The 13,962-nt window shown below is 45.2% G+C and overlaps 1 long non-coding RNA gene across 1 annotated transcript in view; it reads left to right on the forward strand.

Moving 5' to 3' along the window:
• The window catches only part of LOC130369617 (uncharacterized), a 21,461-nt gene continuing 7,499 nt past the window's right edge, over positions 1 to 13,962 (forward strand). The window contains exons 1-2 of the long non-coding RNA XR_008892840.1: positions 1 to 179; positions 6,408 to 6,473. This is a non-coding gene — a long non-coding RNA (uncharacterized LOC130369617). The remainder of the gene's footprint in view (positions 180 to 6,407; positions 6,474 to 13,962) is intronic.

The following is a 13,962-nucleotide window of genomic DNA, read 5'->3' on the forward strand; positions in this document are numbered from 1 at the left end:
TTTAAATCAACTGGTGCCAGAAAGTTAAACAGATTTGTAAATGAAATACATAAAGAAGCACGTACGTGCACTCACCACATAGCAGAGACAGTCAGGTGCGAAGATACGGTGACGGGGTGAAGGATCTCGGCATCGGCGCTGGCGTGTGGCGCTCGGAGGCTACAATGGCAGTTTCGCACGTAAGTGCGTGCTTTTATATATATATATATATATATATATATATATATATATAAGTTTTTTCCTGGATAACCCCTTTAAGCCCAGTTTCAAAGAATGAGTCACAAACATGAGTCCAAATGCCGATATAAGTCTCTTAGAAGCCAAACAAAATCTTGAATTTCTGTAGGCTTCCCTGTTGGTTGCAATATTGCCAGATCCCAGAAAAGTTACAGTGGACTTGAACTTATTGCACTCCTATGAAATAGAGAATAATACAAAGCATGATGGAAATCCCCATCAACCCAATTCTAAATCTGTATATTCATTTATTTACTATGTGGAAAAAAATATTGCGAGATCCACTCATTATTCTTACAGGAGCTTTGAGAACATCCCATTCTACATCCATTGGCATATTTGTGTATACCTGTGGCACTGGGACTAAATGAAACATCTGAATTTAATGATTAACCCCTTCCCACAAATGGACGTAAATGTACGTCCTGCACCGCTCCCGCTGTATGTAACTGGTGGGTCTACCAGCCAATCAGGTCGATGTCCAGCATTAACCTTTAGACACAGCAATCAAAGTTGGTTGTGGCATATAAATGTAGTAATTTTGGTTCCTGGCTAGCACAGCAGGCTGATTGGGACCACCATGACCACCAAATCAAGTGGACAGCGGGAGGGCCCTTACATCCCTTCATGCTGTTCAATTGGTGCTCCTATGCTTCAGGAAGCCATGGCAGCCGGGAGCAATGGAGCACCGATAACACTGATCAATCCTGTGCTATGGCACAGCATTGTTCAATTTGTGCAATCTAAAGAATGCATGTAATAGTCCCTTATGGGGACTAATATAAAGTGTAAATAATGTAAAAAAAAAACATGTTAATAAACGTGAATTAACCCTTCCATAATAAAAGTTTGGATCACCCTCCTTTTCCCACTTTTTTAAAGAAAGTAATATTAACAAAAATAAACATAAGTGGTGTCGTCGCCTTTGTAAATGTAAAATATAATGTTCATTAATCCACACGTTCAATACCTACACGTAAAAAAATACCAGTGTGTATTTTTGGTCACTTCATATACTAGAAAGAAATTAGTAAAATATGATCAAAAGTTCCCAGACCACATGGGCCTTTTTTGTTAAGAAATATTTTTTAAAAAAGTGTTGCAGCAGCACTCTTGGTCAAAAATTGGAGGCTCTTAATGCATTTTTTTATCCAAACGTGTCCCCCATCCACCACGCAGAGGTGGCCTCACTTCGGATGGGACCCTAACATGCTCATTCCACTCACCTCTGCTGGGCATATGGCCTCTGACTGGGCGACATGCTGGATCCACTATCTCCTGTAAACAGGGAGGGGTTTCCACAAAAAAATCTCCTGTAAACAGGGAGGGGTGCATGGCTTTATGCAGGGCAATTTTAGTTTGTTTTTTTTTTTGCTATTTAAATGGGCACTCTCATTCAAAAAATTTTTGTTATTGCACTCCTTATGGTAAATAAAATATCTTTCTAATGTTCTTTGTTTAAAAAAAAAAAAAAGACGTTTTCTATGTTTTATTTGTGTTTAAAAAAAATGCCACTAAGTGTCTCCCTACTTGTCCAGAGCAGATTTTTCCCCATTTTTTGCACAGACTTTGGACTCCTGCTTGCCTGGCAGAAGTCCAAAAGCAGGAAATGCTGATGGTGGTGTGTGAAGCCTTATCCAATCAGAGCTCATCTCACACACTGAACTGCTCTGGGCTGTGTGTAGCAGAGTGAGGGAGGAAGTTCTCTCCTATATGGCTTCAGATGATGTCACGCCTGCTGGGTAACACCCCTTCCCAGTATGTGAGACTGAGCAGAAAATACAGAGCAATATCCGAGGAGAAAACCAACAAGTAAAAATAAATATAGGGGATGGTTTATCATGATGGGGGCAATGAACTGGGAGAATTATAAATTACAAGATAATGAGAGGTACTCTTTAAGTTTGGAGGAGTGGCACCCTCTTTAGCCATGCACCCCTCCCTGTTCATAGGAGATTTTTTTAATTGACAGTGGATCCTGCATGTCATCCAGTCAGAAGCCATATGCCCAGCAGAGGTGAGTGGAATGAGCGTTTTAGGGTCCAATCCAAAGTGAGGCCACCTCTGCGTGGTGGATGGGGGACAGACGTTTTGATCAAAAAGTTCGCTAAGAGCCTCCATTTTTTACCAAGAGTGCTGCTGTATATTTCTTAATAAAAATGTCTCCAACCTAGTCATTAAGGACCACCAATATTCCAGGTTTTTCAGTTACTTCATTGGTTTAGAACTAGGAAAAAGTCCTGGACTAATTGTGGGCCTTAATGACTGAGTTGGGGGACCTCTTTATTAAGGAATAGTTGTTTTTTTCAATTTCTTATATATTATTGTCGGCCCTTGTACAGTGAAACTGCTGTGTATCATCGTCAGCCGTAATGAAAGACTGGGTAGGAAATATGATGGAAGATTTGAAAATACTGCTACACATGTATCTTGTAAAAAAGGAAGAAAGATGTTCGCAGACACAGATAACAGGATATATAAAGCTGTGACAGAAATGTCAAGGATCTTCTTGATTATTGCACTTTGTCATCATTCATGATAGTGTTCCTTCATTGTTGTATGAAACTTCTTCTTTAAACCATAATCTGTAATATTGGATACCTACATTACATGCTTATAGAAAAAATAACTTTTCAGTTGTACCATGCACACTCTTATTCTAATCTAAACAAATAAGTGTTACTTTTTAACCCCTTCCCAGCCCCAAAATCTTAATTTTCCACTTACATTTTCTACCTTCTCACTTTTGAGACTCATGGCATTTATATTTTCCCACCAACGGAGTCTTTTTGAGGCTTGTCTTTGCCAGAAAAAGTTGTACTTTTTAGTGGCACCCTTCAATGTATTTCAAAGCCAAAGTTATCTGTGCAGGAAAAAAATACAATTACCCAATGTTGTGGAAGCAGAATAAAGCAGGTGTTCTTTCTAGATAACCTTGTACTTGGTTTGATTCATGTGTCCTTCAAAAAGACTGGAATCTGAATCAAACCTAAAAAAGGTCAAGGCCTCTCAAAGTCATCACTTATTTTGATAATGGGGTACTTATAAAAGAACCCCATAAAATATCTGTGGCATAGATAAGAATTAGCATGGAAGGTACAGACATGGTTGTTGCCCTCAGCCGGCTGTTTCCACCACTGCCCATAGATGTAAATCGAGAATGCCACGTACGTGTCTACCATAGGTGGTATTGTTCTCTTCTTACTTTTACATGACTTCAGAACAGTAACAGGGCACATTTAACCCCATTCTGCCAATTGGTAGACAACAGCAGTAGGACCCCTACAGATCAAATAATTATGGCTTATCTTATTTATAGGTAACATAAGAATCAAAGAAAACTCACCACTGCTGCACAACGGACTTGACTTTAATCCAAGACATAAGTCATAACACACATCATGGCTGGGGGAGGAAAGGATGGAGGCAGGGGGTACTTGTGGAACGGCGCAGTTTCATGCCTTCTTGGCACTTCTTCAAGCCACGCAGACGTGTCTGCGTGGCTTGAAAAAGGGCCAAGAAGGCATGAAACTGTGCTGTTCATGGAGTCTCTTTGCTCTGAGGACCGCAAGGCTGTCAGTCTAAGACCCGGATTGCATGCTTCCTGGACTCATATGACAGTATACGAGGGTCAGTTGTGCCACTCTAGACTCAATTCTCCACTAGCTTATCTTATTTATAATGTTTCTAGCAGGAATACCACTTTACTATCTATAAATGCTTATTTAAATTTATTTTGAGACCAATCAAGCAAAAGCAGAAATAAACAAATAAAGAAAGAAATATAAATATACCACCCATGTATGTCTACTAATGGAAACTAGTTGTATGTTAGCTTTTATGCATTCCCTCATTAAAGTTGTCACACGTAACTACAAGTCTAGTTAGGTTCAGAGTTCTAAATGATCATAAATCCCTTTCAACTGGAAAGGATAACGGTTTTGTTACGGCTTACGAGAAACTCTCAAGGCCACAAGTTGAAAGCTATTCTTAACCTTTGTTACCTTAGCAAGGTAATCATTTTATAGACTCGTTCTCGTAAGATAAATTGGACAAAGCTGAAACGTTGAACTATAGTTACAATAGGAAAGTAATAGAATAAGTAATTTATATATATGTATATATATATATATATATATATATATATATATATATATATATATATTTATAACATGCTGACCATCCAAGTGAAAAGCCAACCATGTAATGCATAGAGAGATGGGTCTGCCAAGGTGAGCCTGGGCTACAATACCAGTAAAGGACAAGAGTTGTGCTGTTTTTTGTTCTTTTTTCCTAAACTCCTACAATTCATATTTAATGATAAAGTTCTGGTTGTTCTTGAACTCAATGAAAGCTATAAAAGATCTGTATGCAGTGAACTTCTCGTTGGCAGACGTTTGTCATTGATAATTATGATAGTTAAGCCATGTTCACGCATCTGGAATTTCCGTGTGGAATTCATTCTTTCTGCGGACTCTGCACGGAATGCATAGCTGTCTATAATATGTCGCATTTCCGTGCGGTCCTAGTGCTGGCATGTTATGCCAACTCCTGCAGTCTCTGGAATGCCCGCACAGAAATTTACCATGCGGACATTCCGCAAGTGCGAACATAGCCTTAGAAAGGGAATTGGGTCTCTGTACATGACCCCTTTAGATGTTGTATATGTTGTTTTATGCAGTTTGTGGAACTCACATAGATATTTGTGGGAGTTGTGGAAATTGTGGACACATTACAGCACCATTGAGCTATATTTTTTCTGTAACTTCTACTTACAACTTTTACTTACACAGACATGGGATCTGCAGCTAAAGCATTTATGGTATATCCTATGAAAATAACTCTTTAGGGTAGGGTCACATGTACCATAATTTGCTGCTGCATATTTTGCTACTATTGAAGTCAATGGGCAGCAAAATCAGCTACACATTTTGCTACCCATTGACTTTAATGAGGAGGAAAATATGCAGCAGCAAATATGCAGCATAACGCAGCACGTGTGACTCTACCCTTTGACATAATAGATCAACTCGATTTTTTACTGCTTAGTTCTTAGTTTTTGCACATTTTTTATTGGGACAACCACACAGTGAAAGCTTCAGTTGTGCTCTGTTAACAGCATTTAGAAAAATGCTTTACAGCTACATGGACATGATAACAATACTCTAACTCTATGGTAATGTTTTCTAGACAAGCTCTGTAATCTGCGCAGAAGTCAGTGTGCAGGGAAGGGACTTTAATCCTGTCTGTAAAGCTGCTGAAAAGTGATCTGTACAGAAGATTATTTTATAATATATATATATCTGAAAATGAAAATTTTGGAAAAAAAAACATAACCCAAAATATGCTTAACGTAAATGTAAAAAAACTTAATTTAAACAATAGGCCATTTTCTTTTGGATCTCTTGGAATACATTGCACACAGGATTATAGAATATAATTACCGGTAAACTTATTGGGTGAGTAACAGGTTTGCATTAAAAAAGTGGCAAACCAATGACAAAGATAAAAACCAACTTTACTAACTTTAAAAAACCTCCCGCTCAAGTATACCTGGGTATTGAATATAATGGAAGGATATAAGTAACATGTCAAAGTAAGTGGAACTAGTGTCACAGTTCTTGGATCAGTTATTGAGCAACAGTGTTATTACTATGTAGAATTGGTCTTGGTTTTAGCACTGAGACCCCCTCCAATCTCTGGATATAGTTGGGTATGCAAATGGCGGTACACCTCACTCCCTGGCACAATGCTCAGGCCATGTGATTCCAGCAGATGGGCTTCATTATTACTTATAGTGTTACTGTCATTAAAAACATTGATCAGACATGTCAAAAGTTGCTGAGATCCGTTCACTTCAGAGAAGTCTATGCAGAGAAATTTACGAATCTCTTGGCTGGCAAGGGAGTGGAGGGCAATGCTGTCTGCTACAGGGCCCCATGTGGCATTTATAATAATGGTCTCTTATGGGTCAGGTGTGCCCCCTTAGTCATCAGGGCCCGGTGCAACTGCTACGTCTGCACCCCTGATGCCTGATGTCTTTTCTATGCTTCCATTGCCCCATTCTAATTTTTTGCACAAATTGCAAATACAATAGTAAATCTATGTTCTGTATAGGTGTAGTTTAACCCTGCATTAATAAATGAATGTTTTTTGTTTTTTTCTTTCAGAATGTGTATCCATACATCCCACTTAAATATACTGCGCAAAGATATAATACTCTGAAGCAGCCAATTGTGAGTCACTGTTTGAACACAGATGTATTGGTGGATCTACACTTTAACAGATAAGCAATTATTATTAATATGTGTTACGCTATGCACTCCGGCCACACACGCTGGCCGTGAGCGCATGGTCCTTGTCACGATGCCGGCTGGCAGGAGGTGGATCCTCTGTGCCAGAGAGGGATTGGCGTGGACCGTGCTAGTGGACCGGTTCTAAGTCACTACTGGTGTTCACCAGAGCCCGCCGCAAAGCGGGATGGTCTTGCTGCGGCGGTAGTGACCAGGTCGTATCCACTAGCAACGGCTCAACCTCTCTGACTGCTGAAGATAGGCGCGGTACAAGGGAGTAGACAAAGCAAGGTCGGACGTAGCAGAAGGTCGGGGCAGGCAGCAAGAATCGTAGTCAATAAGGAAAAGCAGGAGGTCAAATACACAGTATGGATAAACACAGTAACGCTTTCACTAGGCTCTAAGGCAACAAGATCCGGCAGGGGAGTGCAGGGACAGAGAACAGATATAGTCTGGGAGCAGGTGGAAGCCAATTAAGCTAATTGGGCCAGGCACCAATCATTGGTGCACTGGCCCTTTAACCCCTTAAGGACCGGAGGTTTTTCCGTTTTTGCATTTTCGTTTTTTGCTCCTTGCCTTTAAAAAATCATAACTCTTTCAAATTTACACCTAAAAATCCATATGATGGCTTATTTTTTGCGCCACCAATTCTACTTTGTAATGACGTCAGTCATTTTGCCCAAAAATCTATGGTGAAGCGGGAAAAAAAATCATTGTGCGACAAAATTGAAAAAAAAACGCTGTTTTGTAACTTTTGGGGGCTTCCGTTTCTACGTAGTACATTTTTCGGTAAAAATGACACCTGATATGTATTCTGTAGGTCCATACGATTAAAATGATACCCTACTTATATAGGTTTGATTTTGTCGGACTTCTGGAAAAAATCATAACTACATGCAGGAAAATTAATACGTTTAAAATTGTCATCTTCTGACCCCTATAACTTTTTTATTTTTCCGTGTATGGGGTGGTATGAGGGCTCATTTTTTGCCCCGTGATCTGAAGTACCATTTTTGCATTGATAGGACTTATTGATCACTTTTTATTCATTTTTAAATGATATAAAAAGTGACCAAAAATGCACTATTTTGGACTTTGGAATTTTTTTGCGCGCACGCCATTGACCGAGCGGTTTAATTAATGATATATTTTTATAATTCGGACATTTCCGCACGCGGTGATACCACATATGTTTATTTTTATTTTTATTTACACTGTGTTTTTTTTTTTATTGGAAAAGGGGGGTGATTCAAACTTTTAATAGGGGAGGAGTTAAATGATCTTTATTCACTTTTTTTTTTCACTTTTTTTTTGCAGTGTTATAGGTCCCATAGGGACCTATAACACTGCACACACTGATCTTCTATGTTGATCACTGGTTTCTCATAAGAAACCAGTGATCAACGATTCTGCCGGATGACTGCTCATGCCTGGATCTCAGGCACTGAGCAGTCATTCGGCGATCGGACAGCGAGGAGGCAGGAAGGGGCCCTCCCGCTGTCCTGTCAGCTGTTCGGGATGCCGCGATTAGCCGCGGCTATCCCGAACAGCTCGACTGAGCTAGCCGGGAACTTTCACTTTCACTTTTAGCCGCGCGGCTCAGCTTTGAGCGCGCGGCTAAAGGGTTAATAGCGCGCGGCGCCGCGATCGGCGCTGCGCGCTATTAGAGGCGGGTCCCGGCTTCACTATGACGCCGGGCCCGCCATGATATGACGCGGGGTTACTGTGTAACCCCGCGTTATATCGGAAGAGCAGGACCAAGGACGTACCGGTACGTCCTTGGTCCTTAAGGGGTTAAGTCTCAGGGAGCTGGCGCGCGCGCGCCCTAGAGAGCGGAGCCGCGCGCGCCAGCACATGACAGCAGGGGACCGGGACGGGTAAGTGACCTGGGATGCGATTCGCGAGCGGGCGCGTCCCGCTGTGCGAATCGCATCCCCGACGGCCATGACAGTGCAGCGCTCCCGGTCAGCGGGACCGACCGGGGCGCTGCGGAGAGAGAGACGCCGTAAGCGCTCCGGGGAGGAGCGGGGACCCGGAGCGCTAGGCGTAACAGTCCTCTTACCTTCTGCTGCCGACGGGGCTGGGACTCGTATTACGGGACGCGCCCGCATGCGAGCCCCAGTCCGTCACTCTCCGGGTGTTTCTCCTGCCTCTGCCTCCGCCTCTTTGCTCCGACACGCGTGTCCCCATCCCTTAGAGGACGCACCGGAGCTTTAAGATTTAAAGGGCTAGTATGCTCTTTAGTATAATCCACCTGTGGCTTGTTTACAAATTCCTCCACCCTCCTCAGTTCTCTGCCGGATGTTTGTTGCCTTGTGCCCTAGAGAAAGCATTCCTCTGTATTGCCTTGCCGTGTACCAAATCTCCTGCTTTTGTGACGTGACCTTACTCCTCCGTCACCTGCCAACTGAACTCCTGCTATGTCCTGACTACGATACTGTGCCACCTGCCCTGACCTTCTGCTATCCAGACTACAAGTTGCCTCATCCATCCTGTGCCTTGCATTTACTCCGCCGCCTGTGTGGTCGAGCCGTGCCGTGGGTAGCGACTTGGGTGTCGTCTGCGGCTGCAAGCCCATCCCGCTTGTGGTGAAAACCAGTGGCACCTTAGACTCCCCTCCCTGGTACGGTCCGAGTCATCTGCCACACAGGTCCAGCGGACCCAGATACACCGGAGTTCCTGTCTTCAGAAACGTGAGTGTTACAATAAGTCTGGTACGGTATTGCCCTCGCTATTGGTTTTGCCCTAAAACCCCCTGGCTGTAATGATTCCTAGACATACTTTGATACTGTTGTATTACTATGATATTTATTTTATAAAAAAAAAAAAAAAAAAAAAATGAAAATCATCTCTGCTTATACCGATGCCATTCATAAAGACTTTTTGCATTTGTTTTGTAAATACTTAACTCTAATAAAAGCTATTAAATATTTGATGTTGTGGTCTACTGAAAATGGTAAACACTGGTAGGCATATGTCATACATCAATGATGAGATCATTTTTCTGTTGTACAGTACAATGCCATGATATATGAAATATTACTGGTCTCGTATCAAAGTAATTTGGGCGTGGGCCTTTAACCTGTACAAAACCATCCATTGCTATGAATGAAGGTGATTTATAGCTACATCGCCATACCTTACAAAAAAAAAGAATGTTTTGTGTACCAAATTTCTAATTATACATTGCTTATTGGGTTGTAGCATTTTTTTTTACCTCTGCCTTGACAGACAATAGGCAGCACATTAACTTAATAATAAACGTAAATGTGTTAATATTGTATCTGACAACCTTTGAGGGGTTACCCCCTCGCGGGGATTAAACCCTTCACTAGAACCCCCCTTAAAAACAATCTTTATTCTTAGCTTGTTAAAATATTACCCCTTCACACTATTGTTAAAATTGTCAGTGGAGAGTATGGTGTTAGGGAGCTATAATTACTCCTCTCTTTGTATATGGAGCTTGTAATATATAATTCTCCGTGCCAATCTTCTATGGCTTTGGCGCAGAGTATACCTATGCTCTAAACTATTATTATCCCTCCACTGTTTAAAACTTACTACCAGCCCACCCGACGTTTCGGTGATAAAATGTGAAGTACGATGAATTCACACACATTTGGGCCTGTGAAAGTATTTGCCCCCTTCCAGGGGTCTCATAATATTGCATATTTTTCACTCTGTAACAGTGTTTGGATTATTACTGCATATGCCAAGGTGGTATACAGTGTCAGACTGGAGTGACAAGGGCCCATCAGTGGATTTGATTCTATGATGTAAAAGTAAGTTGTTACGCCTAGCGCTCCGGGTCCCCGCTCCTCCCCGGAGCGCTCACGGCGTCTTTCTCCCTGCAGCGCCCCGGTCAGTCCCGCTGACCGGGAGCGCTGCACTGTCTTGGCCGTTGGGGATGCGATTCGCACAGCGGGACGCGCCCGCTCGCGAGTCGCATCCCAGGTCACTTACCCGTCCCGGTCCCCTGCTGTCATGTGCTGGCGCGCGCGGCTCCGCTCTCTAGGGCGCGCGCACGCCAGCTCTCTGAGACTTAAAGGGCCAGTGCACCAATGATTGGTGCCTGGCCCAATTAGCTTAATTGGTTCCCACCTGTTCCCTGGCTATATCTAGTCTCCTCCCTTGCACTCCCTTGCCGGATCTTGTTGCCTTGTGCCAGTGAAAGCGTTTAGTATTGTCCAAAGCCTGTGTACCTGAACTTCTGCTACCCTTCCTGACTACGAACCTTGCCGCCTGCCCCCGACCTTCTGCTACGTCTGACCTTGCCTCTGCCTAGTCCTTCTGTCCCACGCCTTCTCAGCAGTCAGCGAGGTAGAGCCGTTGCTAGTGGATACGACCTGGTTGCTACTGCCGCAGCAAGACCATCCCGCTTTGCGGCGGGCTCTGGTGAAAACCAGTAGCCTCTTAGAACCGGTCCACTAGCACGGTCCACGCCAATCCCTCGCTGACACAGAGGATCCACTACCTGGAAGCCGAATCGTGACAGTAGATCCGGCCATGGATCCCGCTGAGGTGCCGCTGCCAAGTCTCGCTGACCTTACCACGGTGGTCGCTCAGCAATCGCAGCAGATTGCCCAACAAGGACAGCAGCTGTCGCAGTTGACCGCCACGTTACAGCAACTTCTGCCTCTGCTACAGCAGCAACCATCTCCTCCGCCAGCTCCTGCACCTCCTCCGCAGCGAGTGGCCGCTCCTAGCCTCCGCTTGTCCCTGCCGGACAAATTTGATGGGGACTCCAGACTCTGCCGTGGATTTTTGTCTCAGTGTTCCCTGCATATGGAGATGATGTCGGACTTGTTTCCTTCAGAACGGTCTAAGGTGGCGTTCGTAGTAAGCCTTCTCTCAGGAAAGGCCTTGTCTTGGGCCACACCGCTCTGGGACCGCAATGATCCTGCCACAGCCACAGTCCAGGCCTTCTTCACTGAACTCCGGAGTGTCTTCGAGGAGCCAGCCCGAGCTTCTTCTGCCGAGACTGCCCTGTTGAACCTGGTCCAGGGTAATTCTTCCGTTGGCGAGTATGCCGTACAATTCCGTACTCTTGCTTCAGAATTATCCTGGAATAACGAGGCTCTCTGCGCGACCTTTAAAAAAGGCCTATCCAGTCGCATCAAGGATGTGCTGGCCGCACGAGAGATTCCTGCCAATCTGCAAGAACTCATCCATCTAGCTACCCGCATTGACATGCGTTTTTCTGAGCGACACCAAGAGCTCCGCCAGGAAAAAGACTTAGATCTCTGGGCACCTCTCCCACAGTATCCGTTGCAATCTACGCCTGGGCCTCCCGCCGAGGAGGCCATGCAAGTGGATAAGTCTCGCCTGACCCAGGAAGAGAGGAATCGCCGTAGGGAAGAAAATCTCTGTCTTTACTGTGCCAGTACCGAGCATTTCTTGGTGGATTGCCCTATCCGTCCTCCACGCCTGGGAAACGCACGCACGCACCCAGCTCACGTGGGTGTGGCGTCTCTTGGTTCCAAGTCTGCTCATCCACGTCTCACGGTACCCGTGCGGATTTCTTCTTCAGCCAACTCCTCCCTCTCAGCCGTGGCCTGCTTGGACTCCGGTGCCTCTGGAAATTTTATTTTGGAGTCGTTTGTTAATAAATTCAGCATCCCGGTGACCCGTCTCGTCAAGCCGCTCTACATTTCCGCGGTCAATGGAGCCAGATTGGACTGCACCGTGCGTTACCGCACAGAGCCCCTCCTCATGTCTGTTGGACCCCACCTTGAGAGGATTGAGTTCTTCATTCTCCCCAACTGTACCTCTGAGGTCCTCCTCGGTCTGCCTTGGCTCCGGCTTCATTCCCCCACCATTGATTGGACCACCGGGGAGATCAGGAACTGGGACTCTGCCTGCCACAGGAAGTGCCTCTCCCCCCCTCCCAGTCCCGTCAGGCAAGCCTCTGTGCCTCCCCATGGTCCCCGTCCTGGTGTCACACTGCTCCGTGCCAGGCCTCGCCCTCTGCCCTCCCTCCCCATTCCCACTCCTGCTGTACTGCCTGCCGTTGAGGAAACCCTCCATTCTTTCCAGGTGTCCTCATCCCAGGGGAGGCAGTTACCGGACAAAGAGAAGGGGAGACCTAAGGGGGGGGGTACTGTTACGCCTAGCGCTCCGGGTCCCCGCTCCTCCCCGGAGCGCTCACGGCGTCTTTCTCCCTGCAGCGCCCCGGTCAGTCCCGCTGACCGGGAGCGCTGCACTGTCTTGGCCGTTGGGGATGCGATTCGCACAGCGGGACGCGCCCGCTCGCGAGTCGCATCCCAGGTCACTTACCCGTCCCGGTCCCCTGCTGTCATGTGCTGGCGCGCGCGGCTCCGCTCTCTAGGGCGCGCGCGCGCCAGCTCTCTGAGACTTAAAGGGCCAGTGCACCAATGATTGGTGCCTGGCCCAATTAGCTTAATTGGTTCCCACCTGTTCCCTGGCTATATCTAGTCTCCTCCCTTGCACTCCCTTGCCGGATCTTGTTGCCTTGTGCCAGTGAAAGCGTTTAGTATTGTCCAAAGCCTGTGTACCTGAACTTCTGCTACCCTTCCTGACTACGAACCTTGCCGCCTGCCCCCGACCTTCTGCTACGTCTGACCTTGCCTCTGCCTAGTCCTTCTGTCCCACGCCTTCTCAGCAGTCAGCGAGGTAGAGCCGTTGCTAGTGGATACGACCTGGTTGCTACTGCCGCAGCAAGACCATCCCGCTTTGCGGCGGGCTCTGGTGAAAACCAGTAGCCTCTTAGAACCGGTCCACTAGCACGGTCCACGCCAATCCCTCGCTGACACAGAGGATCCACTACCTGGAAGCCGAATCGTGACATAAGTCATGTTGTGCTTACTATCTAAGGCCCTTATGGTAATGTTATGTCAAGGTATAGTAAAGGACTAACCCCTCATTTGCAGCCAATATTATTTTATCCGAATGAGGGTAAGTATAAAGAACCAAGCACTGCCTACTGGAAGCGTGATATCCCCTATTGCATTGAGTCCGATAGCTGTACTATAAGTAGCCTTGGTGCAAGATACTGCAGGGTACCCTCATTCTCTTGATGCAATGCCTCGGTAATTGGTATCACTGCTACAAATAGTATAGCGTTTGCTACTACAAACAAACTGGCATTAGAGGTAAACATTAAAATGGTTGCAGCACTTGCATAAATACCATGGCCCCTTTAAATAGTTGATTGGCAGACGTGCCAAGTCTGACCCCCACCAATCTAATTTTATGGCCTTCACTGAGGATAGGCCATAATTTTTTTAAGTCCAGATAACTTAAATACTAAATAATTTAAAAACTGTTACATGTGTGCTCTGGCTCTCATTGTCTAATATTAGATTTACTGATTTACTTGATGGTGAATTTACACACTGTACTTTCTAGATAGCATTCCCTGATTCCAGGCTGAAAATACCCACAGACTTCCGCTCCCATTCTGGGTCAGCTA

Source organism: Hyla sarda, chromosome 4 (genome assembly GCF_029499605.1).
Source record: "Hyla sarda isolate aHylSar1 chromosome 4, aHylSar1.hap1, whole genome shotgun sequence".
In the NCBI taxonomy this organism is placed as follows: domain Eukaryota; kingdom Metazoa; phylum Chordata; class Amphibia; order Anura; family Hylidae; genus Hyla; species Hyla sarda.